At 31.6% G+C, this 6,000-nt stretch overlaps 1 long non-coding RNA gene across 1 annotated transcript; it reads right to left on the bottom strand.

Moving 5' to 3' along the window:
- Nucleotides 1-22: 22 nt before the first annotated feature.
- LOC148205641 (uncharacterized) lies at nucleotides 23-534 on the bottom strand. The gene is made up of 2 exons (XR_015785558.1): nucleotides 372-534; nucleotides 23-255 (listed from the first exon to the last, which is right to left on the bottom strand). It is a non-coding gene; the product is annotated as an uncharacterized LOC148205641 (long non-coding RNA).
- Between the last annotated feature and the right edge of the window lie 5,466 nt (nucleotides 535-6,000).

Consider the following 6,000-nt stretch of genomic DNA (forward strand, 5'->3'; position numbering starts at 1 on the left):
GGGACCCAAAGGTACTGTGGTATGAAAACAATGGATCACAAATTCATATTCTATATGATATTTTGCATAAAAATGCACACATATACATCTTTTGCGGCTAACCAAAAAGAATAGAAATACACGTAAATTCCTGTGAATATGATACTACAATCATACCGAAAATTTCGGATTGATTCACTTTTGTATGTAAACAAGAAACAGTGAAGAAAAATCTTGGCACTTTGTTTACATTCACTATCAGGCACAGCAGAACACCTGCAAAAAGGATAACGCATAGAATTTTTCAGTGGTAATTAGATAATTAAGAAATTGAGATGTAGCAGTAGTTGGAAGCAATGGAACAGGGAAAGAACCAAGAAGTATGAGTGTACAGTGAAACAAAGTCTGAACTTTTTGGCATGTTTTCTTGGAGCAGTTTTTCTTCTGAGTCTTTGAAGCATCTCTTGCTCGGTCAATATCCTTCCGGGTGAGTTCAAGAACACCGTGCGTGGAACCGGAGGAGACCACAACCCACTTTGTTCATAATCAAAATCAAACGGTGAGTCATCGTTGAACTTCTGTAGCAACCTATCAGACACGGCCTTTGGGACATGCTGAACTTTGATGTTTTGTGGAGAGGTATTGGTTTTGGGCAGCATTTGAGTGGGAGATATGAGTGATGGTGAATGAAAATTTGAACGATACTGATAACAAGGCAATGTGGTGAGTGCGAGATAAGGAAAATAGAGGGTGGGAGAGATGTAGCATATGCAATGGAGACAAATTTTATGAGGGGCTAATTATGCAGAAGGTGGGAACTGTGACAAGGACGTGTATGGCTGTATACAATCATAGATAGGTCGTGATCACCATAATATTAGATAATGAGATTCTTTTGCTCTTTCAATGCCAAGTCTTCCCTTTGTTTGTTTCCACTACCTGCATTTAAATATACCAAAATACTTATTCAAGTGAAACTTTTCGTTTGAAAAACCATATCAAAATCTCACGTTGGAAAAGAACATGTAATGGATGACAAAACCACATTTCTTGCTTATTCTAAAGCCCTTCGATTTCGGTTGGTGCTGTTCATAGAAGCATAGGGTGCGAAACTTTATATTGATTAGAAATAAAATTAATGTATACACGTTCTAGTGCAAATAATGTTAGAAATTAAGCGTGTTGGTTTGTTGAAAGGATAAACAATGCAAATGGGGTAGAGTTTGACCGAAATTATGACAACGGCAGGCAGCAACTAATGTATGTTATATTCCTTTGTTTCATATGTTTTTGTGGTTTTGATTTATTATATAAAATGAGTATTTAAGTGTACTCGTTTTTCCCTTAAAGGCATGGAAAAAGTTTGATTCGTTTATTCTCTGTTGGTATACTGTGTTTATGTGTGTAAAATGGGGAGCCAGGTCTGGTGTTTCTGTAATCTCTGAGGGTTAAAATGTCAGATTTTGTTTGCATCTTTCAGGTACAAGGAGGAAGTGAAGATGAGGAATCAGTTGCATTATACAGAAAAAAACTATCATCATTTCACTAACCAATAGTCATGGTTGAGAATGTTGTTTTTGGTATTTCTCTCCCTTTGTCTCCTGAAAATGAAAGAAAACCTTGTATTCTTAGGATTAGTTAACCGTGTATAAAACCATTTGCTTTATTTGAAAATAAATAAAGAATTTAGTGTGAATTATTAGAATTGTTTCTTTTATTATTAAACAATCACTTGTCTTCGTTTAAAATAATATCAAATAGTTTTTTATTCTAAGCTAATATATTATTATACAAGTTAATAGTTAATATTTATCCTTTTCATTTTCACATAATATATCTCATTGATAATTTTTATTTGAAATATATTATTTAAATTTAAAATTTAATCCAATTATTTAGATTTTGCACTTTTAAAAATCCAGTCCATTTTCACTGTTTTTTAAATGCTTTTAAATGGGCTATCCAAGGATATATTTGGGCCTTGATACCACTGCATGCACCTTGGCCCGTTAAATAAGCAAAGAATCAGGGCGCTTAATTCTGCATCCACGTTTTTCTTCTGTACCTCCAAACTTTTTCTTTTTCTCATATTAGTCTGTTTGTAATAATAAACCGGATAACATAACTAAATGCAAAAAAAATTCAGGAGATATAATGTGAATCACAACAAGAAATTTAGTAAATTTTTTAAGAGGTGTAGTTACGGATTTCAAAATCCAGTGTACAATTCTATATTCAAAAAAGTATATCGGAATTTTAAATCTGATTAGCATTCACAAAAACTAGTTTTCTGATGAATAAAAAAATTCATATATAACTAGATTTCAAATTTTGATTAACAAAAAAAATTATACATAACTGAATTTCAAAATTTAATATGAAAAAAAAACTGATAATTATTGCCTTAATTTCAAAATCATCTGACACTGTTTGATATCTGATGAACAAAAACATGATTCCACATTACAAATGGTTTGAAATAGAGTTTAAAGAAAGATTGTGGTTTTGAGAAAGTTTTGAACTTTCCTTTTAGTTGTTAATGTAAACGAGAATATGGCTGTTGAAAGCAAGATGAAAGTGATGAGGGTTAATGATGTTACAAAAGTTTATAAAGTGTTGTTTTTGAAGTGATGGTGTTTAATGCAGATTGAAACGTTTCATGAGCCAATTTTGAGCTAAATTATTGTTAGTTGGTCATGTCCCATATGCTTTACAGTGACTTTTTTTGTTATACTATTCTTTGTCAAATCATAACTTATAGTTTGGTCAAGACCAATCAATAAGATTTCTTTATCCTTTTCCACAAAAATCATGAGAAATTGACGGTTGTCTTGTATTTATATATTTTGTAATAAATTAAGGGTATAGAAGTAACTAATAGCATATATAAATATATATTTTAAGGTAACTAATATAAATATCTGTTTCTTGTATCTAGAAAGAAAAAGTCCATATCTGTCTCTTTTTCTTTTTTATAAATAGAGTATTTATGAAAAAAAAATAACATCTATTTTCAAAATATTGATGTGATTCCATTAAGAAGAAATCCTTTACTAATAATTGTAAAGCAGACATATTCATAGCCCCATCTGGTTCTAGAAAATGTTTTTGTTTGATATAATACTAGTGCTTTAATAATATTCTTTAATTTCTAAGTTTTAGCATAAAGTAGTGCAGACAAATTTTTTGTTATATATAATTTCACTCTTATTGTCATTTCCTTACATATATTCATGATTTAAAGCAATAATCAAATCAAAATAAAAATTTGACCCATTCGCTAAATCCAGCTTTTTGTAACTTCCACGTCTACATTAAACTCTTTACCTAAAATATAACCACAAATAAAGTTAGGTAATAATATAAATAGACTTTTAATAACGATCTGAGCATAACCACAATTTAAATTACAACGAATGGTGAAAAGGTAGAAAAAGATAGATATAAATATTAAAGTTTAGGGCGCTACTTTGACAACTTATAAATTAAAAAGTTGAATAATCATAAAGAGAAGATCCAATATTAAAGTCAAACTAACATTTATGTCATATTGGGCAATATTTCCTTTTAAAATTGTTTTGAAGTTAGTTCAATTACACTTTGTTTACCTTTAAGATAATAATTATAATTTATCCAATAATTATACTGTATCACTCACATAATTAACGTCTTAAAAGTTATTCTTATTCATAAATGTTTAAATTTAGTAGAAATAGCACCTACTTTAATGAGATTAATGAAATATTTTTATTTATAAATATTTAAATTTAGGAGAAAAAATATACTAATAAATGGCATTTATGACCCATTTAGTTTTTAATATATATAATTTCTGATAAAATAACATGTATACATCCTAACTTTTATAAACATTCACATCTCTTCTACTTTTAGCCAACGGTGATTTAAATTTCTTTTTTTTATACAAATATTGTGTTTTTTTTTGCTTTTAAATATTTATTTTTTATAATTTTTATTTAAATCTCAGTCAATATAATACTTTTATGTAAATAGAAAAAGTGTGCGTCATTTAATTAAAAGTATAAAGTAAGTGATTTTTTTATTTAAAACATAATAAAGATGAATTTCTATTGAAAAAACAAGAAAATGTGTAAATATTGTTTTATTAAAAACAAAAAATAATATATGTTAAAATTAAAGAACATAGCAGTATGATTTACCATCTCTTCTGAGATTATTAAATTTATCCTCAAATTTAAATTATAAAAAAAAATACTCTGTAAAGTGATTTTTGGTCGGTACTCTGTAACATCCCAATAAATAGTAATTACTATTAATCAGAACTAATCACATTTACAAAAATACAGTGCAGTCTTAATATTTACAACAGCTGCTCCAACAGAAAACAACACCTACAGCATCTAATAACAGCGTTCAGAATTCATAATCAGTACAAAACCAGTGCTGAATAATCTATTCTGCTAAACTATGCACAGAACTGCCAAAATACAACGCAGAAAAAAAAAACTAATTTCTAATACGGAACGAGCCTCTACTGCTCCGCTTTGACTTCAACTTCTACCAAGTTGGCATCCTCCAAATTTTCTTCTTCTAGCATTGATTCCAGGGGTGCCTCACCATCTGCTCACATCCACAACGGATGATCATTGCATTGACAAGACGGACATACAGATACAGTCGACAACACAAGGAAAATTTGCAAGGGTAAGCTTAGGTAATTTAATTCAATACCAACAGCATCATTTTAAAACATAGTAAATCAATCATACCATTCATACACTGTTAAATACATATATCCACACATACAGTAACTCATGCAAATTCTCATAATTAAAGACTGTCCGGACTGTATGATCCATGTAACCGCAGGCGTTCGTGCACCCGGGTGATGTAGTAACTGGGATACCCTCAACAGCTGCCACCCGAGGTTAACCCTTATCAGCCCAAAGTACTATGTAGGACTAGTGCCTCCTGCCATTCCCACGCATGAACTACTCTCCTCTACATGAGGATGAGCAATCACGGAATATCAGGATGAACAGCCATCAGCGATTTTACCATGGTCATACTACACTACTTCTCATATTCACATCATGGAGACGTTCCTCCTTGGAACGCTCATTCACAATCCAATCCAATAAATCCATTCACACTATCATTCGCACATTGTTAAACATTCCTCTTATTCAGATTTCCATTCTGCGTTCCACTCTCTTAATTTAAACCAAGTTTATCGTTTTAATAGATCCAGACGAATGTATTACAGTACACTGATATCACGTTTCTGAACAAAAGAAACGAACCATTATCCATTCACGGACGTTAAGACAAATGAGTAATGTAACTGAGATTGAGTCTAAAATATCAGAATAATACTTAGGAAAATTCTAAGTATAAAGACTTGAGGTTAAATGAAAAGGACCATCACGGTTTAAATGAATTCAAATAAATAATCAGAGTGTTAATAAATTCGGAAACGAACACTGCCAGTCAAAGACCGAACGTAAATTAATAAATTGAACGAACGCTGTTGAAGTTCACTCACGAAGCAATGATAAGGACGAGCGTTCAGTAGAAACTGAACCCTCCTTAGGACGAACGCTAGGTCAATGACCGAGCACCAAATAGAACGAACGCTCATCTGCACGAACGTTCGGTATCAGACCGAATGCTAACTAGGACGAACGCTCAATCTAAGACCGAGAGCTCCTTTGGACGAACGCTCAGTCTAATACTAAGCGCTGCTTATGACGAACGCTGGTAAACAAAACCGAACGTCCTAACTATACTTCAATTTGTTTTCAATCGTAGTATACGCTAGGCTAAGCCGAACGCTCACACCTAACTCTTGACACCAATAACGCTCGTTCTGAATCAGAGTCCTTTCCAAATGAAAGAACCCTTATTCTAAAGTAAATTGCAGGGAAACCGAACGGTATAAGACCGTTCGATAACGAGCGTACATGATCAATCAGAGAAGATCCAAATTTCCAGATTTTTCAAACACGATAATTTCACAGATTTCATATGATTTGAACT

The sequence above is a fragment of the Vigna umbellata genome, chromosome 1 (genome assembly GCF_029865625.1).
Source record: "Vigna umbellata cultivar VRB3 chromosome 1, Vumbellata_1.0, whole genome shotgun sequence".
NCBI classification, from domain to species: Eukaryota; Viridiplantae; Streptophyta; class Magnoliopsida; order Fabales; family Fabaceae; genus Vigna; species Vigna umbellata.